This window comes from Myodes glareolus, chromosome 11 (assembly GCF_982192425.1).
Source record: "Myodes glareolus chromosome 11, mMyoGla1.1, whole genome shotgun sequence".
In the NCBI taxonomy this organism is placed as follows: domain Eukaryota; kingdom Metazoa; phylum Chordata; class Mammalia; order Rodentia; family Cricetidae; genus Myodes; species Myodes glareolus.
The window spans coordinates 51,098,645-51,124,276 of NC_142036.1; the positions used below are offsets into that span (position 1 = coordinate 51,098,645).

Below are 25,632 nucleotides of genomic sequence, written 5' to 3' on the forward strand. Positions count from 1 at the left end.
GCTCTTCTTTTTAAGGAAATTATTTATCTTATTTCATGTGTCTGTGTGTGTCTGTGTGTATGTATGTGATCAGTGTGCATGCAGTGACAGCAAAGGTCAGAAGAAGGCATCATATCCACGGGAACTGGAGTTACAGATGGGTGAGACATACCTTGTGGGTGCTGGGTACTGAACCCAGTTCTTCACAGTAAGTGGTATTAATCATTGAACCATCTCTCCAGTCCAACTGTGTTGTCTTTTATTATTTTTTCAAGGGGTTTGTGAAGTCATTCTCTTCACCCACCCTCCTGTCTCTTTCTTGGTTTTTATGATAAAGAATAAAGGATATATTTTTGGCATTAGCTGGTTGGTTTTGATTTTTTTACTCATTTTTTATTCCATAAAAACCACATTTAGCACCTTTACTTGCTGTGCCAAAAAACCATGGGTGTCTCTGTCTGACACAACAGAAGGCAGAGAAGAGGTGGAAAAAGATGTAGATAATGGCTTAAAAGAAAGAAAAAAATAACAATAATCACAATGCAAGAGAGTTATCCTTCTACCTGTATGCTGCCCATTGATGTTCTGGACCCCTTCCTTGTGTAATTTTGGCATCAAGGAGAGAAACATATGACTGAGAAATTTGCTGCTTTTCTCTCAATTTTGCTTTTTATAAATCTGGACTTTCCTTGAGTCTGTGAGTCAGCCTCCTATTCTCTCACATTTGCGTCTTCCTCATTCCTTGGGCTTCCTCAAGGATCCTTTCAATTCTATGGTTTCGTCCACAGCATCTCTGATGACAGGAGGTATCAACTGAGGAGGGTCTGTGTAGTAGCAGATTGTATAAATAGCAAAGTACTCTTTAAAGTTTATGTCTGCATAACAAATATCGTTGGGCTTTGTAGTTACAGCTGTAGAGTGGCAATACAAATAAATGCAATTGTTGCTTTTATGTCTCTTAGAGTTAACAAAAAGAAAAGAGACAAAAATTATAGTGATTGTAAAAAATATGTGATTGTAAATTGTGTTGGTGCTAGGTATATAATACAGGGTGCTATGCAAGAGTCTAATAGGGGCAGTCAATTTAGCTCAGATTGAAAGGCTGCATGCTAGAAGTAGAAAAAATGGGCATAGAATTTGGACAACAGAGATTTGTTAGAATAAAAATTTTGCTGCCTTTCGTAATCAAACTAAAATTACCTATGTGCTGATAGTCAAGACAACTGATCTAAAGACGGAAACAATAAAAAGGAGAAAAAGCCAAGATTTTCAGGCTCTGTTAATTACTAATAAATCAACATTTACCCAACATTATCTAGACATATATTACCTGACATTCCTTTGTGTTACAGAATCATTTCACTGACTCTTCATGTTAGTTAAGAATTTTACTCTCAATCCAATAACTACTTAGATTGGTACCTGAATCTGCTTAAAAACATTAGCACATATTTCCTTAGACTATGTTAAAATTATGTGGATCTGCTGGCTTTGAGGGCACCAATCAGAACTCCAGTCATATGTGTCATGAGGGCACAGATGGCACAGGGATGAGAGGAAGTGTCAGGGATATATTTGTAACCAGAGGACACCATTATCACATCTTGCAGTGATGAGTTTATTGAAAGAGTAGCACAATTCTTTGTAAAGAGTTGACATGTGGCATTCCTGAAATGTGCCTTTTCAGGCAAAAGAAGAAAAAAATTGGGATTATATAACCATTTTATTTCTAAAAATGTTAATTTAATGGAAACAGATGACTTGTATGTAAAATTGGAAATAAGAACCAGAAAAAAGGAGAAAGTACATTAAATCCCTCATAATCTCACTACTTATAAAACTACATTTTGGCAGATTTACTCTGTGTGTGTTGTAAATATGTATAGGCTGAATGTCCTGCATTTGAAGTGCTTGGAACTGGGAGGCATTTAGATTTTGGGTATGCTTTAGATTTAGGGATATTTATATATACATAATGAGGTATCCACATGAAATTCATCTTAATGTCACGTACTTCTTAAGTACATAAACTAAAGGTAGTACTTTTATGTCATGCTGTTAGTCTACAGAAGCCCATCTCCTGAGTTTAAACGTAGAACTATCCCATTGCTAGATCATATTTCAAATTACTTGTCGTTTGTGTGATATTTTGAATATGTTTTGATTATAGAATCTAAGATGTCAATCCATGTTGACACATGTCAAGCCTTGTGTTCTACTCTGTGGCTATATCTCAATGTATTTTCATTTCCCTGTTATTATATAATTAGAATTTCTGATCGTTGCTTTAATATAAACAGCAGAAATGGGGGTTTCTGGATCATCGTGTTTGCACATTGTATAGCTATGCTATTTTCATGGTTATTTCTATGGTATTTTCTGAAATATCAAATCAACCATAAAGAGTATAAATGTGTTGTATATGTGCTTTTGAAAACATCACTGTCAACACTAGGTATTGATCTGTAAAACATTGCGAAATTAATAGACCAATTAATAGCACATTTGATTTTCTCTTTCTTCCAACACACACATACTACATAATTGTTGCCATTCAACACAGCAGAAGCTAGGCTGTAAAAAGACTGTCTTGTAGAACCAGTTTATCTAGGTGACTTACAGAAGCATGGCTAGGGATTACATACTTTTCTTAGAGTTTCTATTGCTGTAATGAAACACCATGGCCAAAAGCAAGTTGGGGAGGACAGGATTTATTTGACTTCCACTTAGCATTGAAGGAAGTCAGAACAGGAACTCAAACAGGGCAGGAGCCATGGAGGGATGCTTACTCACTTGTTTCCCATGGCTTGTTCAGTGTGCTTTCTTATAGAACGCAGGACCCTCTCCCGTCCATCACTAAGGAAATTCCCTAGAGCTGGATCTTACGGCGGGATTATTTTTTTCATTGGGGTTCCATTGTTTCAAGTAACTCTCTAGCTTATGTCACGTTACATGAGACTAACCGGCACAGATGGAGCAAGTGGGTGACTTTGTCATCGGAGAGCCCACTTTCCAGGTAGATCCATAAGAGATGATTCTTTCCTCAGTAAATATTTCCTGCTTTTATAACCTTGGGTAGTTGCCTGGTAGGTCTTGCCTTATGAGACTTTTATCCCTTCAGAGGGGAAATCTTCAGTTCAAGAGAAACAGCTACATTTGCTTTCCCAATAGTAAGCATCAGTTTTTGATAGACTAGTTAGTCTTATTATACCTTAACTGTTCCCATTTTCACATTTTTTCCAACTCGTCTGATTAAGTTATTTTTTTCCGCCTGTAGCACTCACCACCATCCTGTGGGTACTTAAACTTTTGGATAGACATAATTGCTTGACATAATCTCAGAGCTAAGCCTCATCACAGAGGGCATTTGAAAATGTGTCTACCTACTGAGGTAAGGTATTGCTTGGCAGATGTACTTGGAGACTCGTGCATGCAACCCTTTTAATACAGGCCAGAGGTTACACCTAGCAACCAATGTAAAGATTGAAGGACTCCGCTCTGAGATTAAAGCTGATTGCACTTTCGATGGGATGTGATGAGGAAGAGACTCCACCAGCAGCAAAGAGTTTCAGGGTCTAGCATGCTAGCCTCCCTCTGTAATTTCAGATGATCAATCAAACTTAGAGTGAGATGTGAGATTGCATATTCTTTTTTTTTTATTCTTTTTTTTTTTTCTGAGACACGGTTTCTCTGTGTAGCTTTGGTGCCTGTCCTGGAACTCTCTTGTAGACCAGGCTGGCCTCAAACTCACAGAGATCCACCTGCCTCTGTCTCCCCAGGGCTAGGATTAAATGCATGTGCCAGGCTGAGATTGTATATTCCCTCATAATCTTTTCTGTGACGTGTAAGATTAAAAGTAAGTAAACTTGTTGAGATGATCTTAGGAGAAATAATTGTAGTCTTTTCTTAGTACCTAGTGAAAGTCAGAAGGCAGAGATGAATAGTTTAGTCTTCCAACACACGTAGCAAACTCCATCTTGACAACAAAGGAGAAATTAACGGGAGGCAACCTCCCTCCTCCCCGACAAGGAAAAAGAGTCACTGTTCAAAGAGAAAGAAAAGTCCAACCGCTCAGATTCACCCAGCTGCTCTGATTAAGACCCTCCATCTAATGACAGTTTGAAATAAAAGTGCATGCAAAGATTTGGCCAGGTTCATGTGGTCATTACCTCACTCCCAAGTGCCTTGTAAAGTCCTAAGTCAGTGGCCGTATAACGTTAGCATATTTGAAATAACATATAATTGGATAAATTGGAAGGCACAGTGGAAGTAGAAGTATTCCATTTATTTAGCCATCCGTAACACAGTAGAAAGTCCCCCTTCCACCTGATGAGGACACAAGTCAGACAGCACCTCGAGCTCCATGTGCTTTGTGCTGCTGATGGCCACACGTCATTATCACTGAGCTGTTTAGAAAAATTTAATTGGACCATGACTCATTATCTTTGCAACATACTTATATGTGACTAAAGAAAAAGGTAGATGATTTTCTTTTTAAAAAATATCATTCTGCTACTCCCACCGTCTCCCCCCCCATCCACTCCTCAGAGAGGGTGAGGTCTCCCATGGGGAGTCAACAAAGTCGTCACACTACTTGAGACAGAACCAAGGGCTTCCCCCCTGTATCTAGGCTGAGCAAGGTATCTCACCAGAGGTAATGGGCTTCATAGAGCCAGTTCATGCAGTAGGGATAAATACTGGTTCCACAGCTAGTGGCCCCACAAACTACCCAAGTTACACAAACGTCACCCAGGGCCTAGTTTGTTCTTAAGCTGGTTCCCCAGTTGCCAGTCCCACTAGTCGGGTCAAATGTTTCTGTGGGTTTCCCCATCATAGTCTTGGTCTTTCTGTTCATAATATTGCTCCTCCCTCTCTATGGCTGGACTCTAGGAGTTCTGCCCAGTGCTTAGCTGTGGATCTCTGCATCTGCTTCCATCAGGTACTGGATGAAGGTTCTATGATGACTATTAAGGTAGTCATCAATCTCATTACAGGGGAAGGATATTTTAGGTACCCTCTCCACTATTGCTTACATTCTTAGCTGGATCTTTGTGGATCCATGGGAGTTTCCCTAGTGCCTTGTTTCTTGTTAACTCCATAATGGCTCCCTCTTTAAGGTAACTCTTTTCTTGCTTTTCTTCTCTGTCCTTCACCCACTTGACCTTCCTGATCCCTCACATTCCCCTCCCTGCTCCTCTTCTTCCTTTCCACTTCTCTACCACCCTCCCCATTCCACCCACTCTGCCAATTTACTAAGTAAATCTTGTCTACTTCCCCCTCCTGGGAGGGGTAGGGGATCCATATATGTCTGTCTTAGGGTTCTTCTTGTTTTCTGTCTTCTCAGGGGTTGTGGACTGTAGGCTGGTTATACTTTGCTTTAGGCCTAATATTCACTTTTGAGTGAGTATATACCATGTTTGTCTTTCTGGATCTGGGTTATGTCACTCAGGATTTTTTTTGTTCCATTCATTTGCCTGCAAATTTCAAGGTCTCATATTTTTTTAATCACTGAATAGTACTCTATTGTATAAATGTATCACATTTCCGTTATACATTCTTTGGTTGAGGGGCATGTAGCTTGTTTCGAGCTTCTGGCTATTATGTTGCTATGAACATAGCTGAGCAAATGTTTTTGTGGTATGAATGTGCATCCGTTGGGTATATGCCTAGAAGTGGTATTGTTGGGTCTTGAGTAGACTGATTCCCTATTTTCTGAGAAACCACCTCACCAGTTTCCAAAGTGGCTGTACAAGTTTGCACTCCCACCAGCAATGGAGGAGTGTTCCACTTACTCCATATCTTCTCCAGCATAAGTTTTCATTAGTGTTTTTGAACTTAGCCATTCTGACTGGTATAAGATGATATCTCAGAGTTGTTTTGATTTGTGTCCCCTTGAGGGGTAAGGATGTTGAACAGTTCCTTTAAGTGCCTTTCATCCATTTGAGATTCCTCTGTTGAAAATTCTCTGTTTTGATCTGTATCCCATTTTTAATTGGATTATTTGATATTTTACTATCTAGCTTCTTAAGTTGTTTGTATATTTTAGAGATCAGCCCTCTGTCAGATATGGGGTTGGTGAAGATTTAATCGGATTATTTGATATTTTACTATCTAGCTTCTTAAGTTGTTTGTATATTTTGGAGATCAGCCCTCTGTCAGATATGGGGTAGGTTGCTGTTTTGACTTGTTGATTGTGTCCTATGCCTTACAGAAGCTTCTCAGTTTCAGGAGGTCCCATATATTAATTGTCCATCTCAGTGTCTGTGCTGCTGGTGTTGTATTCAAGAAATGGTCTCCTGTGCCAATGCATTCAAGGCTACTTCCCACTTTCTCTTCTATGAGGTTCAGTGTGGCTGGACTTATATTGAGGTCCTTGATCCATCTGGACTTGAGTTTTGTGCATGGGGATGGATAAGGATCTATTTGCATTCTTCCACATGTTGACATCCAGTTATGCCAGCACCATTTGTTGAAGATGCTTTATTTTTTTCCATTGTACAATTTTAGCTTCTTTGTCAAAAATCATGTGTTCATAGGTGTGTGGATTAATATCAGGGTCTTCAATTCGATCCAATTGGTCCACCTGTCTGTTTTTATGCCAATACAAAGCTGTCTTCATTACTATGGCTCTATAATACATTTTGAAGTCAGGGATGGTGATGACTCTGGAAGTTCCTTTATTGTACAGAATTGTTTTGGCTATACTGTTTTTTTTTGTTTTTCCATGTGAAGTTGAGTATTTTTCTTTCAAGGTCTGTAAAGAGTTTTGATGGGGATTGCATTGAATCTGTAGATTGCTTTTGGTAAGAATGTCATGTTGATTTACTGTGTTGATCCTACCTATCCAAGAGCATGGGAGTTTTTTTTTTCATTTTCTGATATCTTCTTCAATTTCTTTCTTTAAAGACTTAAAGTTCCTGTCATACAGTTCTTTCACTTGATTGGTTAGAGTTATCACAAGATATTTTATGTTGTTTGTGGCTATTGTGAAGGGTGATGCTTCTCTGATTTCTTTCTCAGCCCGTTTATCATCTGTACATAGGAGAGCTTCTGAGTTTTTTTTTTTGAGTTAATTTTTTATCTTGCCACATTACTGAAGGTGTTTATCAGCTGTAAAAGTAAAAATTTTTTTTGGTTACTTATGTAAACTATCATATCATCTGCAAATAGTGAAAGTTTGACTTCTTCCTTTCTAATTTCTATCCCCCGATCTCCTTTTGTTGTCTTATTGCTGTAGCTAGGACTTTGACTATTATATTGAATAGATATGGAGAGAGTGGACAGCTTTGTTTTGTTCCTGATTTAGTGGAATCACTTTGAGTTTCTCTTTATTTAGTTTAATGTTGGCTGTGGGCTTTCTGTGTATTGCCTTTATTATGTTTAGGTATGTTTCTTGTATACCTGATCTCTCCCAGATTTTTATCATGAAGGGGTATTGTTGGATTTTGTCAAATACTTTTTCCACACCTAATGACATGATGATGTGGATTTTTTCTTTCAGCTTTATTTATATGGCAGGTTATATTGACAAATTTTCATATGTTGAACTATTCGTGTATCTCTGGGAGGAAGCCTACTTGGCCCTGGTGGATATTTTCTGATGTGTTCTTGGATTAAGTTTGCCAGTATTTTATTGAGTATTTTTGCATCAATGCCCATGAGGGAGATTGATCTGTAATTCTCTTTCTTAGTTACATCTTTGTATGATTTGGATATGAAGGTAACTGTTGTCTCATAAAAAAAAAGTTTGATGATATCCCTTCTGTATCTATTGTGTGGAACAATTGAGGAGTACTGGTATTAGCTCTTCTTTAAAATTCTGATAGAATCCTGCACTGAAGCCATCTGATCCTGGGTATTTTTGGGTGGGAGACTTTTGATGACTGCTTCTATTTATTTAGGGGTTTTAGGTCTATTTAAATTATTTATCTGTTCTTGATTTTTTGGCATGTTGTGCCTCTCAAGAAAATTGTCCTTTTCCTTTAAACTTTGCAATTTTTTGGAGAACAGGTTTTTGAAGTATGAGTCTCTGGATTTCCTCTGTGTCTGTTGTAATGCCCCCCTTTTCATTTCTGATTTAATTAATTTGCATATTCTTTCTAAGTCTTTTAGTTAGTTTGGATAAGGGCTTCTCTTTCTGCCTTTTGATTAGTTTGGATAAAGGCTTGTCAATCTTGATTTTCTCAAAGAATGAACTCTTTGTTTCATCAATTCTCTATATTGTTTTGTTGGTTTCTATTTTATTGATTTCAACCCTTAATTTGATTATTTCCTTATCTACTCCTTTTGGGTGAGTTTGTTCCTTTTTGTTCTAGAGCTTTCAGGTGTGCTGTTAAGTTACTAGTGTGAGATTTTTCCACTTTTTTCATGTAGGCACTTAGAAGTTGAAGTGTGTTTCTTATATGCAGCAGAAAGATGGATCCTGTTTTCAAATCAATTCTGTTAGCTTGTATCTTTGTATAGGTGAATTGAGACCATTAATATTAAGAGATATTAGTGAACAATAATTTTTCATATCTGTTTGTGTATAGTTTTGTTGTTGTTGTTATTTAATTTATGTTTTAATAAATAAAGCTTGCCTGAAGATAAGAGAGTAAAACAGGCAGTGGTGGCACACACCCTTAATCCTAGTAACACTAGCTTGCCATAGAAACACTATTTTTGAACTGAGGTATACTTTAGAGTCAGTGGCTGGCTGCTTTGCTCTTCTGGTCTTCAAGTTGAACCCCAATATCTGCCTGAGGGTTTCATTAATAATGTTACAAGTATTGTGTGTGTGTGTGTGTGTGTGTGTGTGTGTGTGTGTGTGTTTTCTTTAGGTTTTGCTGGTATGGGATTAATTTTTGCCTGTGTTTTTGTGGGTGTAACTAGCTTTTTTTGGGTTGGAGTTTTCCTTCTAGTACTTTCTGTAGGGCTGAATTTGTGAGTAGGTATTATTTAAATCTGGTTTTGTCATGGGATATCTTGTTTTCTCCGTCTACGGTAATTGAAAGCTTTGCTGGGCATAGAAGTCTGGGCTGGCATTTGTGGTCTTTTAGTGTCTGCAGAACACCTGTCCAGGTCCTCATGGCTTTCAGAGTTTCCACTGAGAAGTCAGATGTATTTCTGATAGGTCTGCCTTTATATTTTACTTGGCCTTTTTCCTTTGCAGCTCTTAATAATCTTTCTTTATTCTGTATGTTTAGTGTTTTGATTATTATGTGGTGAGGAGACTTTTTTCGTTCCAGTCTATTTGGTGTTCTGTTAGCTTCTTGTACCTTTATAGGTATGATCTTCTTTAGGTTGGAAAATTTTTCTTCTATGATTTTGTTAAAAATATTTTCTGTGCCTTTAAACTGGACTTCTCCTTCTTCTATCCATAGTCTTCTTAGGTTTGGTCTTTTCATGGTATTCCATATTTCCTGGATATTTTGTGTTAAGAGTTTGTTGGATTTAACTTTTTTTATGACTGATGACTCTATTTCCTCTATCGTATCTTCAACACCTGAGATTCTTTCTTCCATCTCCTGTATTCTGTTGGTTTTGCTTAAACCTGTGGTTTCTGATCATTTACTCAGATTTTCCATTTATGGAATTGCCTCTATTTCAGTTTTCCAGTTTTGAACCATTTTTTTCACCTCTCTGATTTTTTTTCTTGGCTTTCTTTAAGGGATTTGTTTATTTCTTACTTTTTTTGTTTGTCTTTTCCTCCATGTTTTAAAAGGAAGTTTTCATTTCTTTTTAAGGGACTTTGTCATCTTCGTAAAGTTATTTTAAAGATTGCTTTCTTCTGCTTCATCTCCATTGGCATGTTCAGGTCTTACTGGTGCAAAACTACTAATTTCTGGTGGTGCAGTATTGCTCTTTATGTTATTGGATATGTGTGGGCCCATATTTCTTTATGGTGTAGCAGCCAGGCTCTGAAGCCATTGGGCTCATCTGAAGTGATCACGTAGCCCTGCAGACAGCCCTTCTCTGCCTGACAAAGGTCAGGATTTTGGCTGCTCCCTTTCTTTGTAATTTAGAGGATGCCTTATAGAGATACCAATTCAAGCCTATGTGACAGCTAACATACTCAGCAGACAGGTAGATGTGGACGTGACAAAAGGCCATTCACCTGGTTACCTAGGAGACATAATGCTGATGTATTTTCCCGCCCAGTTTATGTATTGGTATAAAAGATGTTTGGAGAATAAACGGGAGGGATCTTGAGGAGAGAGCTTCAGGAGGAAGACGCCTGAGATGCTCTTTTCCGTAATAATGGTGTAAGTTGTGTCTGGTTATTCCTTGCACCTCTGTACCAGTCCAGTTAGGGAAAATAGATATTTGTGTTGGAGCCACATGGGCTCCAACAAATATGTTCTTATGCTGCCGTGGAAGCTGTGGAAGATGTTTGGGAGTATGGGGAGGCTGTTTCTAGGTCTCTAGGGCTTTGCTGGGTAGCGATGGGCTCGTGTCTCTAGGGCTTAAGGTCTAGAGAGAAGAGCCCTTAGGCACAGGACCCAGACACTTACCTCACCAGGTGGGGACAAGGGCCAGGTTCTAGTAGTTATAGATGCCCTTGGGTATGAAGAGGCCGCTCCCAGATCTCTGGGGATTCGTTGGGTGTGGGTGGGGTATGGGATGTGCCTCCAGGGACTAAGGCTGAGAGAGTAGGGCCCTCCAGTGGGGGACTCAGACACCTTTCCAGGTTGGGGTGAGGACAAAGCTCTCGGGGGTGCAGATGGATGCCATCCTCAGAGGTGGTTGGGGGTATGGGAGGATGCTCCCAGGCCTCTGGGGGTCAGGTGGTTGGGGGTGGAGCACGGGATGTGCCTCTGGGGACTATGGCATAGAGAGTAGGTGTAGGGCCCTCCAGCTGGGCAGCTAGATACTTACTTATCTTGATAATTCTCTTAAAGGCAGGTAAAATTCTCTTAATGCTGAAAGCTGAGACATGACAGGAAATTTAGATGATTCACGAATACTTAGGAGGCATTGATATTTACTTTGAAGATCCATTTCCCTATTCTGTTACTCAATAATAAATGTCTACTAAGCATCTGCCTACATTTAATACATTATTCAGTCTTTGGAAGGGTAACAGCAACTATTAGATAGCTCTTACCATGTAGCAAACACTGTCCGGCAGGAATGACCAAATGAAGCTCCATCCTTGAGCCTGCCAGTACTGACTTTAAGGTTACACCTAAAGCACTGGCCTTCATGGGGGTAGCACCTGGAAGAGGTGTCTTTTGGGACTCCTAACAGTGGGAGTGGCTGTGACTTTGACTCTTTGGTCTGTTCTTGGTACTCTTTTCCTCCTGTTGGATTGCCTTGATCAGCGCTGGGATGAGGGATTTTGCATTATCGTATTGTATTTTGTTGTGTTGTGTTTGGTTGTTGTCTCGTGGAGGCCTGCTCTTTTCTGAAGGGAAGTGAAGGGGGAGTGGATGAGGGGATGGGGGATCTGGGTGGGATGGTTGGAGGGAAAACTGTGGTCAAGATATATTGTATGAGAGAATATCCATTTACAATAGAAGAAGGAATTAACACATTGTATTTAAGAATGTGTATGTATGTACATATACACATGCATTGCATATATGCATGCAGTAACCATTAGTGAGAAAAGAGGCCATGAGTTGGAAGGAGAGTGGGGAGGGGCATCTCAGAGCCTTTGGTGGGAAGAAAGGGAAAGGAGTGATGCAACTTTGTTATAATCTCAGAATGAAAATTAAAAACGAAGTTTTCCAAGAAAGTGGTAGAACTCAGTTTCAGAGAATACTGATACATTTTTCCTAGTGTTATATATTCTTTCCATTCAACCATAATGATTAATGCTCTATATGCTGCTACAGTCCCCATTCTAAAGATAAAAGAAGAGATTGTGAAAAATAAATTTCCCATGGTGCCAGAGCTAATAAATGACCAGATTGGTTCGATCCTGATTTCCAGAGTTCTGACTCTATGTTCTTGCTCCGGGCCTTACATCACCTACCCACTCACTTAACTTCCTACCTATTTGATACCAGATAGCAGGCACTGGAGATGAAGCTGTGAGACATAAAGCCAGCACTTCTGTAATTGAGGGAAGGTTAGGTTTTAAAAGATAATGGTATCAATAATATTGTCCAGTTCCTCAAGGAAATCTTGAATGATTTCTGCAGTTGCTAACAATTCTGGTAATGGGAATTTTTCTGTTAACTATGTTTTCCTCCTCAACAGAGAGAAATGATCTTTACTAACATTGATAATGATGGAAATACACTATTAAGAATGTACTGTGCTTTGGGATATGTGAAAAATATTAATCCTTATGAACGTATTACAGTTACATGATCTCTGATTACTATTTTACTAGTGTTCTGAAGCCAAGTAATAGCTATGATTATAATAATTCTTATTTCTTATTTCATTAATGCATAAAAGATGTGTATTTTATTGAAGTGAATTGGTATAATTACAACTGGGAACAATGAAGCCTGGAATTTTTGTATGTTTGTCTGGCTAATTTGAAATGAATATCAGATTAATATTATCATTTTTCCAATATTGAGAAAATGTTCCTGTGCTCATATTAGTGTTGTGCTTAGAAAAAGCTGTTTGTATTGGTATAATTAGTATGGAACACTTACAAATATATGCAAATATTATTTTCTTGAATTCCCTCAAGAAATTAAGTTCTTTTTAAAAAATTATTTTAATGAACCAATTGCAAAACATCATGGGATCATAGTCAAGCCAACAAGCATACAGTATTCTATAATGAAGCAGCCAATGACAGTATTAATAGTGACCCCAATCAATAAGCCTGTTACTTGTGCAAACCATACAAACACAATAAAAAGATTTGGGTTTGCATTAATCTATAAATTATTTGAAGAAATTACCATAATGAAATATCCCTATAGATCTTTATTTGAGTTTATGAGGGTTATTGCATACTCTCAAATGTATCAAAGATAAAACAAAATGAACAAATAATCAAAAAGCTACACTAATCTAGTTTTTCTTTCCTGTCATTTTAAGTATTTTTTAAGAGCCCAGTAGGGCTGACAGAAAATCAGGATGACGACATTGCAGGTTCTTTTTTCCTGACTTGAGGTTATGACTTGAGAAACAGACTTTGGACACTTGTTTATGAGAGAGTTAATACAGAGGTACCATATCACAGCAATAAATTTTCTGCGTCTAAGATGCTTTTCTGCACAAATTTCAATGAAAAGGTTAAGAAAAGCCTTTGAGAGCTTGTTTGGAGGCTCTAGCAAGGGAGCACAGGATGCATGTGTCGCAGTGAGGGAGGAAGGGGCACATTTGGGGGTCAAGGAGAAACCTGGTGCAGGGGAAACTCCCATGAATCTATAAGGATGAAACCAGCTAAGACTACTAGCAATAGTGGACAGGTAATCTGAACTGGCCATCTCCTGTAGTTAGATTGGTAACCATCCCGATTGCCATCAGAGATCCTTCATTCAGTGACTGATGGAAACAGCCAAACACTGGGCTGAGCTCAGGGAATCCTGTTGAAGAGAGGGAGAATGATTGTAAGAGCCAGTGGGGGCCAAGATCATCACAAAGGAACTCAGAGTGACAGCTAACCTGGGCTTGTAGGAACTCACAGACTCTGGACCAACAACTAGGGAGCCTGCATGGGACCAACCTAGGCTCACTACATACATGTGACAGTTGTGTAGCTTGATCTACTTATAGGACTCCTAGTGGTGGGAGCAGAACCTGTCCTTAATGCTTTGGTTGGCTTTGGGGAACCTAATCTTCATATTATGTTGCCTTGTCCACCCTTAACATAAGGGGATTGCATTGACTAACTTGATATGCCATGCTTTGTTGACACCCATGGGAGGTCTGCCCCTTTCTGAATAGAAACAGAAAAGGAGTGGATTGGGGTAGGGAGGGTAGAGGGGGCAGAAGAATGAGAGGAGAGGAGAAGAGGGAAGAGAAATTGTGGCCAGAATGTAAAGTAAATGAATAAATTTAATTAATAATAATAAAATCTTTGAAATAATATCACATGTGTATTTCATGTGAAGTAATATCACATGAAATAATATCACAAGTCTTTGTAAGACTATTATTCATTATATTATAGAAGGCAAATACTTCCTCACACAGAATTTATTACATAAACTTCAATGTATCTGTTTCATATTAAAATTGTAACTCTACAACATAAAAAGTCATTACACTTTAAGTATTACTCTTAACGTAGTAAACAGTTTTTTCCTTAGGATTGTGCAAGTGTGTATTGGCTTATACACAAAATTTCAGGCTTCATTTAAAATTAAAATCAATAGAGAATGAGATAATAAAACATATGTACAAAAACTCACATATGCATACAGATGAAGGATGAAATACAGCACCACTGTCCAACTACCTGGAGTGTCATTATTATGAATTTGGTCTTATGAATCTTTTGATTATTTTAGTAGATGAATTCAAAAAGAAATGCTATAGTCTATTAAAAGGGTAAATACATTTGTCCAGTTATAGATAATTTTCATCTTGCAATTGATTCTGAAAAGAATTCTGTCATATGGGGCTTTCTGCTTATAACAGTAGGGAATATTTGTTGAAATCAAGGATCAACAAACCTTTTCTATAAAGTACCAGATAGCAAATACTTCGGGCTTTGTAGGCTAGGTGGTCTTTGTCTTACCTGCCCAGCTTTGCCAGTGAAGTGCAAACAGAGCCATAGACAGCATCCCAATAGATGAATATCATCATATACCAGGAAGCATCGGTCATGGGTACATTAATCTGATTCTGTGTTTTCAAAAGGCAGAAAGCATTATTTTTCTGTTCGCATTTATAAAAAAATAAATCATTCTTAGTTTTGAGTCTGTGCATGTACAAGTGGCAGGTCAGATTTGACTCCCAGGCTGCAGTTTCTTGACATCTTCTTCTAATGTCTGATTTTCTGCCATACTATCAGGTATCTGCCCTACTTAAGGCTTCAGGGGTTGTTTTTGGCATCTTAAAGGTCTTTATTTACTTTCTTGGCTTAAATTTTCTTCTCAGACTTTTCATAACATGAAGCATTATAGTAAAGGTTCACTTTTTACTTTCTTTTCAGGCTAAATATTCCCTGTGGGAAGGCATTTTTGCCTTTTCAGTTTACTGTTGAATATGTAGCACCTAGAATGGTGCTCAGTAAACTGTAGACGTCCAGGAAGCATTTATTCTACCCATCCATATATAGCAAGAGTTCACAGGATATATAAGTTTGAAAGCCGTTAGTATGTGAAACACATGAAGTCCCTAAGTGTAATAACTCAGAATTACAACCTAGCCAGAGGAGTACGACCAGGCATTGAGTGACTCCTGAATTTAGATGGCAAGCGGATGAGAAATGGCCTGAGAGGCCATTGATCACTGGTGGCTGGGGAATTGGGTAAAGGACAGAATTATTTGATTGAATGGAAGCCAGGTAGAAAGTGAGCATCTATCCAAAAGTTTTCTAACAAATGATTAAAATATAATGAACAACATTGTACTTGGACTTTGCCTCCAGGTTACAAGTGAGCTTGAAGAAGGTGATTAATTAGGGTGGTAGAGACAGATGCAACCTTCGAGCGAGGTACAGAGCACTGAGACATAATTAAGACAGTATGATTTTATCATAAGGATGATCACATTAACTTCTGAGAATGGCCAGGGTGATCCTAAAATAACTACAAACAAATGTAAAGTTTTAACATATCACAGGCATTGATCTGTTGGAAAGGTGAAAGCTATCAAAAATGTTATTAGCACAAATGGTTACACATATGGGAAGAAATTCAATTACTCTTTCTTTTCATCATATCAGTAAATTCTGGGCTATAAAACTCAAATATTGTATACAGTAGTGTTTTTAAAGAAATAAGTTAAAAATTCTAAAGTTCATATATAGCCATAAAGGCTCACACACAGCCAAAGCAATCTCAAATATCAATAGCAAACCTGTAATGCTTCCCAATTTCAAATACATATTACATAGTTTCCATAATTAAAATATACAACTCTGATGTAATGATAGACATACAGGTCAATAGGGAAAAATAGATATCCCAGAAATAAGTCTAAATGTAAAGAAATTTGAGTGTGTGTAATTAGTTAGTCTTTAAATATAAGACTGAAATTGTCAACCTTCTAGAAGAAAATAATAGGAACACTTGGGGTTGGCAATGATTTCTTGAATAGGACACAAAAGTACACACAATTAAGCAAAAATAGAAGAGGGTAATTTCACATCAAATAGGAAAGTGTGTGCACAACACATGCACAATAGAGAGATGAGGGACCAATAGTTGGAGAAAATATTTGCAAACTACCAATCTTACCAAGAATTGAAATACAAAATATGTAAGACTTCCTTGAATTCCATAGCAAAAACCACAGACAACTCAATTAGAAAACTGAACAAATTATCTGAATAGACATTTCCTTAAAGAAGACATACAAATCACCATCTCAATTTTATAAAAAGTGCTCAATCATGAAGGAAATTCAAATACAATTACAATAATACATTACCTCTTTCCTATTCATTAGTATGACTATTATCAAATAGTAACAAAGTAGAACAAAATAAACAATCAAAAATCTAGAAACAAACAAGAAAAAAATTGTCAAAGACATGGTGAAATTGGTGACCTCTATTCTGTTTTTGGGAATAAAAGTCATACAGTCAATGACAAACAATAACAGAAATATTGATAAGTTTAACTGCTAAAATTAATTTATTTTCAGCCAAATAAATCAAAAAATTTTAAAATGTAATTTGTAATCAGGGAGGAGACATTGAAACATACACAGCCAGCTATATACTAGCATATATAATATGTAAATAATTTATGAAAATTAGTAAGAAAAATACAGAAGATTTGAAGAAAAATTCATGGGTTCAAATAGGTTCCAGATGGAAAGGTCAAAAGGACCATGCACATATGACTACGTTTAAATTAATAGCTGGTCAGAGATATTTTTCTTAAAAATACAGTGTTGGCCTGTGTGTCTCTATAGAATAATCAGGATGGCCTGAGTCTGCTCATATCCCCACCTCCCAATGTACAGATTAACAAGAACAAATGAAACACAGCTACACTAACAAAGTGCATTGTAGGTCACACACTAGAGCTTAGCTGTGAGGGCATTACGGAAAGAGAGGGAGAAGAGTGCTTTGTTAGTCATGGTTGAGGGCAGCTACTGTTTCCCCAGCCACTGGCAGAAATAAGAATCCTAAATGGGAAACATTGAGAATGATTGTAGTCCCTGCCTGTCACATGCTCACATGTAGTCAGATGCAGTGTTGGGTAGGCTAGACTTCCAAGACAGAGGGAGGTTCTACTGGCTGGTTTTGTGTCCATTTGACACAGCCAGAATCATCAGAGAGGATGGAGCCTCAGTTGAGAAAAGGCCTCCATGAGATCCAGCTGTAAGGTATTTTCTCAATTAGTGAGCAGCGCTGGTCCTGTTTGTTCCTGGTTGCTCAGCCCTGAAATAATTACATAGAAACTATATTATTTACGATACTGTTTGGCCAATAGCTTAAGCGTATTTCTGACTAACTCATATCTTAAATTAACCCATCTCCGTTAATCTGTGTATCACCACGACGCGGTGTCTGTCTCTGGCAGGACTTCAAGGCTTCTCTCTGACTCTGCCCTTCTTTCTCCCAGCATTCAGTTTAGTTTTCCCTGCCTAGCTCTGTTCTACCCTATCAGGCCAAGCCCGTTTCTTTATTAACTAGTGATATTCACAGCATACAGAAGGGGAATCCCACATCAAATAAGTATATCTATGAGCTGATGAAATGAAGATAATAATGGAGCTGTTTAGAGTGCACTTAAATAAAAGCAATCTCTGTGCACTGAGTCTGGGGAGGTGCTGTCTTCTCTTCTTGATCCATCTTCCTCAGTATGCTACTCATCTTTCTGTTGCTGACTGAGATAAACAAAATGCCTGAGAGGGAGCTTGCAAATCAGACAGATTTATCTTGGGTCACAGTTTCAGAGGTTGAGCTCTCTGACAGTAGTGCTCTTCGTGATATCTGATTTCATACAGAGTTAGGTCTCATGAAGATGTGCAGGAGGTCCCAGGTGGGATGTCTGCCTCTTGGTGTTGGCTTACCAGAGACTCTAGTCATTTGAAAAGTTACTGATTGCTTCCTTCAAAAGTCCAGGTGTGTGAATTTTTTCTTTCGTACTGATTTGAAATATATGCAGTTCTAGGATATAAATGGAAGGTTTCTCTATACTATCCATGCAGACCATCCATGTCTATGCTATGCTATGCTATCAGCATTAATATAGTTACTAACCTTATTCAGGTCTCAGTTTTAGGATGATCTCCCTTTCTTTATCTTCCTCTAGTTTCTCTGTAGCTCTGTCACTCCAAAAATGCTATCTACACGGAATTGTGCAAACTTTTGGGGTGACTATCTGGATCATCACCCACAATTCTCTTCAGTTTTATTCAAGCTGTTGCCTGTGGCAATGCTTCACCTCTTCATAGTTTTTGATGATAAACAATTTAGATGCTCAATGACAGGAATTGGTGTTGTTTCCTATTTGGAGCTATAACAATAAAGTGTCTATAAACCTTCCTGTGTAGTTATGTTGTATAACATAATTATTTTTTTCTGCTGGAATAGGTGCTTAACATTGTAATCACCAGGTCATGTGGTAAGCTCACATTTATTTTTGTAAGAAGACAAAATGCTCTCTTTGAAAGTGATTGTGAATCCTGTCTATCCACTGGAAGTATGTGAGACCCACTGCCTTTGATAATCACTTACGGAATCAATATTTTCTGTTTTGGTGAGCAGCAGAATTGTGTGTTTAATCTTTATTTCTCTAATGGCTAATTGTATTGTTTATGTAAATGACATATTTTCTTGTTTATTTATTTATTCTTTCCAGTGAAATATCGCTCCATGTGTTTTGGCCATTTTATAACTGTACTTTTAGTAGATATTTTGAGAGTCCTTCTGCACTTTATAGATCAGTCCCGTGGAGGGTATGTGGTTTGTAACTATTTTTCCAGGCTGGAGGTTGCCTTCTCAATCTTTTACAACATATTTTCACAGAACAACCATTTTTCATTTTGTGAAGGGACAGTTAAAAAACTCTTCTTGACCTTAGATTCTGAGTATATTCTGCTGTGTTTTTCTCCCAAAGTTTTTTAGCTCAGTTTTAAATCTTTTTCTTAAGTCCTTATTTACTTTGAATTAGCATTAGAGATGCATGGCTCAAAATAAGATTTAAGCTTTGGGTGGAGCATTCAATAAAGTCCAACTTCTCCACTTTCCTTTGTCGTAATACTATCTGTCCCCCACAGAGCTGGATTTGAGCCTTTGTAAAGAAATGTACTGAACACATCTTTCTCCGTGTTTTTCATTCTTTTCTGTTGAGCTGTGTTTCTCATCTAACACCATACTTTCTAAACCGCTGTGGTATATACTACCTTTCAATATTAAGCAGCCATTCCACTTACTATATCCCGCCCCTACAATGGTCTTAGCTCTTCTAAGTCTTGCACCTTAACATACGAATTTTAGAATAAGCTTACTGTGTTTGCAAACAGACTTTATGGGATCTTGGTGAAAACATCATCAATTTATAGATTGGCTAAGAATCTTTATCCTTACCACATTGCATCTCCTACTTTATTGATGTGGCATGTTGTCACTATTTTAGATAGCCTTTGACTTTTCTTTCATTAGCACTTCATTTGAAGGATATGGATTCATGTTTTTCTGGATATCTTTTTTTTCAGAACCACTGGAATGGTACTATGATTTTTCATTGTCCTGCGTTAATTATGATGTTGTAGACTTTTTTCATTGCTTCCTTGGCACCAGGGATGTCATCCATTGCCTTTCCTTACAGTCAACATGGTACCTGTAACAATAAGTTTCTTCATCTTCTGTGTTCGATCAGCCATGGCAAAAATGAGACTTTGTTCACAGGATTTGGGTCTGTAGTAGAATTCTTTGGGACTTTGTCACTTGTAAATCCTGCACGATGGTGACAGCTTCTCCTCATGGAGAGTTCGTACTTACTCCCGCAGTCATGCTATCTGGGTGATGAATATGTGAGAAGTTTAATTTCTGAAAAAAAATGGTGTTATTGACATGTCTAGTTTCTCGGTTGGGAAGGCACTGGCGACACATTCCACTATAAATGATGCATGAACTAAAATTCAAGCTGGGCTTTTTTCCCACAAAACATCTTTATGCTGTCACAACGCTATTTCTAAAAGATGATAGTTTAGTAATTGGGATGTTGAAGACTACAAATCAGTTCAAAATCATTTCTTAAACTTAAAAAAGATTTATTCGCCTATAGAACTAAATGAGATTATGCATATAAGAAAATTTGGCTTCCAAACATGCCATTTGCTCACCATGATGTCACGTATGGTACTATGTCAATAACTCTGTAATTAGAGTTCAGTGCTTCTTTTCATCTCTTATCAATGACATTGATGCAATCCTAATTAAAACAGGCCGTCTCACATTGGTAATAGAAATTGCCATGTAGGAGTTACTTAAGAGAAACTGCTTCCACTACATGCAGTGAAGAGGGGCGTTAAGACCACAAAGTTAATTTGACAACTGTAAAAAATCCCATTTTCTCTTTGATTTGACATGTGTGGCCATCTTGCTAATCCTCAGACGTTTCATTCTTACTTAGAACCTCTCCGTTCTCTCTGAGATGCGATTATTTCCCTGGAAGCTGGATTTGTGATGCCAAAGAGAAGCCTTCCATTGTAGTTTTGACTGATTAATAGTTTGTATTGCTTTCCTGGTAAGAAAGACAGGCAAATGCGTCAGAAATTATTGGGACCTATTTTTGATGCAAACTCACAAGTGTGTTTTACTTCTACTGGACACTCTGTTGATCACATAAACTTATTGAGGGAAATAAGGTACTCAAGCCTCAACTTAATTTTGAATGGATTAGCATATTTATATTTTTATTGGAGAATGTGGGTAGTGATATTTCATACAGGATTTTGTCAGAGGAAAGTCTACGCACAGATGCAATACATGCACAATACCAGCAAATCACACATAGGCAGACAAATGCATTCTATATATTTAAATACCACATAAATGCTACTGGGGTCAGAACTGAAATTGTATCTATGCCTAAATATTCTCCAGTGCCTTATCTTTTCTTTTAAAATCACTATTTTAAAAATTGAAAAATTGTTTACTTATTATAAAATTCACAGTAAGTGGGTTTTAAAGCATTTTCACAAGATTCTACACCTTTTGCCAGTATCTAATTAAGCACACTTTTACCATTTCTAAAAGAGATCTTATCCTCTTTGGGGGATGTGTATTAATGCCTCCTCTGGACCCACAACAATCATATGAGTTTACAGATCCTTGACCTGTCCTATAAGTAGAAGAATATAATTTTTGGTCCTCTGTGACTGGTTTCTTTTACTTAGCATGTTTTCAAGGTTTTTAATGTATTGTACACATTTATCATTTTAAACCACTCAGTATGTATTTAGTTTATTTCCTGAAATCACTGTTTTGACAGTGAACTTCATACAATTGAACCCACATGGCATTTTGTAACACTGAACTATGTGGTTTTGATAAAGGCTGTCAGATTATATGGCTGATGGACTTCGGAGCTGGATCTAATTTTAGGCTATTGCAGGTTGATGATTCTTATCTGGCATGGTTGGGAAGGGATGCATTTCAGATTTTTAGAATTTTTTTTTCTAGTTTTGTTGTTTTGGCATGGATATTACCACTTGAATTTCTGTGATTTTAAACCTGAAATTACAAAGCTTGAAACTTTTAACGTTATTTCAGGATTCAAATAGTTTCAGATCTTGTAATATTTTGGAGTATTAATTTTATAACATGGGGGTTTTCAGCACTTTCTGTGACCAACAACAACATGAAATCCTGTGTATGTCCTTCTGAAAGCCTATCTATACTCTATGTACTTTGATCAAGATTGATGGGGTACAGTGTGGTGGATGTTAAGTATTATTGAAACTGACAGACTTTTGAAAAGCAGTACCACTTTTCTTTTAGCTCAGACTACATGAGAGTCCTGGTTGCTCCATCTTCTCCCTGTGCCTTGGCATCTTGCCAGCTTTTACAGTAGCCATATTGATTGGTGTCCTGGTATCCTATTGTGCCTTAAGCGCACATTTTCCAGACTTAATGACTTTAACAACTTTCAAAGTATTTTCTTTAGTAATTTTATTTTACTTTAGAAAATTATTTTAGCATATTGAGAAATAATTGACAATAATCCACTCTGAAAATGTACAATGTGATGGTTTGATATAGTTGTGCTTTGTAGAGAGAATATCATGACAATACAATTACAGTATCTATTTATATTAATCAAAATCATCTTCTCACATGGTAACCTGCCTGACTCTTTACTCCTTACCTTCCGGTGTTACAAATGCTAAAGATTAGTCTCTTAGCAAGTTATAGGTACAATGTAGCATTGTTTATATCTACCGCATTGTGCATTAGGTCTTCAGTGCTAATTAATTTGATAACTGAAAATCTGTGCCTTTTATAAAATTTTAGATAACATTCTTTATTAATCCTATGAGAATTTCATGCTATGTATTTTGGTCATAGTCACCCCTCCTCTCCCAACTTCTTTTTTTGAGACCACCAGTTGTACTCTGCGTTGTCTAAATACTCTTGGGAGTAGGGTCATCCCTGACACAATCACCCTCTTATGCATCACAGCTTTAAGGAAGATTTCAATATCTTCCCATTTCTTCAAGGTACCGCATCTGGTACCACCTTTCTACCGCTTCTGAACTGAGTTCTTCTTCAGGTTTCACACCCAAATGACATCGCACAGCACTGACCTGTGTTTGCCTGACTCTGTCTTCACAGTTAGCCCTGTGTTTTTTGTCACAGATAGCAGAAATTTCTATAGCCTTAAGATGAAATGATACTGTTTGATGTGCTTACACGTGCAGATATGCGTGAGCTTATGTGTGTGTATGTCATCAGAAAAACACAATATAAGTACAGTGAGTCAATTTTAGGTTGAAATTATAAAAAACAAACCAATTTTTGAGAACAGTGAGATAAAACTTATGATACTAACAGGGATGACTAATATCAGAAATGCGGTGGAGATACTCAGTAACAGACTTGATCAAGGAGACAGAATCTGTGAATTCAAGACATATGCTCAGATATCTAGTTAGAGGAGAAAAAAAGAGTAAAGAGACCCATGGGATTCACTACACAGCACCAAGAAATGATAGGAAGGCATCATGAAGTAAAGGCACAGAGAGAATGTGAGAAAAAAGGTTTTAAAGGAACTAATATCTGAAAAATTTCCAAATTCTGGTTGAGATATGTTTATGAATGAATGCATGTGGAACTCAAAACTCTCTAGCCAGGTTCAGTCTAAAGATGTCATATGTTTTATATGTTTAGAATTCTAAAATTAGCATATATTAGTTGTACAAAATAATGAATGTCATTGTGAGATTTTCATAACTATTTCTGGCATTACTTGATCATATTTGCCTCTCATTACCCTCATTTGTATTTTGGTGGGACTTTTTGTAGTGTATATAATGCTTATTATTTGTAGGTGTGAGTATATATGAATCTATACACACATGCGTATTTTATTTTCTCTCAGTCTGGGCTTCACCTTTTCATTTACTTGGTTTTAGCTTATATTTCCTGTACCTGTTGTATGCTTGTTATAGTCTGATAGTCTGCATAACTGATGAGTTACTAGGATGAAATCTGGCACAAACAGCTGGAGGGAGGATTGATTTATTTTGGTTCATGGCAGCAAGGAATTCATTCCATGCAGTCTTGGGCATGTCCTATGTAAGACATCATGGTGGGCGGTACTATGATGTGGAGTAATGGACAAGGGCCAGGACGTCCCCAAGTACACAACTCCAGTGACATGTCTTTTCATGTAACCAGATGTTACATGTTGCTGATGTAACCAGAACTACAGGGAGAGCATGGCCAGCTAGTGACTAACCACCTAATACGTGAGACTTTCAGACAACATTTCATATCAAAATCATAGAATAGTCTATATGCTGCTCTTTATGCTTCATTTGTGCAAAACTGCTGCTCTAAGAAAACTCTAGGAAGTGTCCATGTATATATAAGTTCTCAAATAACTATACTCCTCCCTTTTTTCTGTGTCGCAGATCCCTAAGAGCTAAATTCTTCAGACTTTACTAATAGAAACAACTTTGGTTAAACAAAAACTAGTCAAATATTGCTGTCATCTTTGAACTATGTGCAATAACATAACAAACCTTTCTCAGCAGAAACATACTGAGCAGGGTCTGCTTTGCTAAAAGTCAGCACATTTGGACACTGGATGCAAAGCTTATGTTATTTGAAGCTTTCTATTTTTAAATGCACCATTGTTTTATACTCTATACTGATTTCAATCTTACTCATAACATGTGTAATCTGTATCAATCTTATATTTGTGGAAATGTTTCAGTGTGATTTTTAATCACTCACCTGTTGGTACTCTAAAAATGCTTTCATTTAGTTTTCTTTCCACTGCATAAGATTCAGTCCTTTGAAGATGACTTTCTGCTCATTGTTTGTGTACTCTTAATATCTGCTTACAAGAGATAACTGAACTTTACAAACAAATTTTCATACTTTTCTCTTTTGAGGAAAAATATATTTATTTGTATTTTGTGTGTGTGTCTTTATCCAAAATAGATAAAGATTGATCACTAAAAGAAGAAGTCACTGAACCTGGATCCTCCAGAAGAGCAGCTAGTGTTCTTAATAACTCAGTCATTTTTTTCTGCCCCTAAATCAAATATTAAAATTAAAATATTTCAAAATGATGAAAACCCAAAATGGTATTTCCAATGAACAGGTCTATAAATGTCCATAAAGTGAACATTCACGTGTAGCCACCATCCCGCTATCCTCCTACCTGAACCCCAAGTCCTCCTTGCTGTGTACTCTACAGACGCTCACCTGTGCTGCCTTCCCAAGAGTCACTTGCATATTGACTGTCAGCTCCAATACCTCATTTTGCCCTCCTTTCTACTTGATATAAATAGGTTACATAGACTTTTCTTTTAGTGTCAGCTTTATGTTGATGGGATCCATTTATTGATTCTATGTTTCCTTCTCTCACTTCCGTTGCTGAATGCTCGTCCAGTCTGTGAACATGATGCAATGGGTAAATGGCAGCACTTCTGTGTGTCTGGATAATTTTCAGCTTGGGTCTATTGTGATGCCACAAATGCTATGGCCCTGAAAATTACTTGTTTTTTGTTTTTTTCCTGTTTTTACTATTGAAATCATATCATCAACATAGACAGATATTTTATTTTGTTATGCATGCACATAGAAGTAGAATTATTATGTCTTAGGGTATAAATGTGCCCAACCTTCACTAACACTCCAGCAACGGAGCTTCTGTTCCTGCTCCCATGAGCAGGTGAGATCACTGCTTTACAGAAGCTAGAAACCACCCTTGACATAGGTGACTTAAGAAAAGGTCATGGTCAGTAGGAGGAAGACTACTGTTTCTATTTTTCTGTGAAATTAATCAAATACATTTCAAAAAATTTTAATTTTGAAAGATTTTTTCACATGAATAGAAAAGTATTTTTTTTATTTAGTCAAAATTCAGCATATGAAATGAAAGGTGAGAT

At 37.3% G+C, this 25,632-nt stretch overlaps 1 protein-coding gene across 1 annotated transcript in view; it reads left to right on the forward strand.

Annotated features, from left to right (window-relative positions):
- Kcnh5 (potassium voltage-gated channel subfamily H member 5) overlaps positions 1-25,632 on the forward strand; it is a 305,295-nt gene that overhangs the window by 180,682 nt on the left and 98,981 nt on the right. The window lies entirely within an intron of this gene.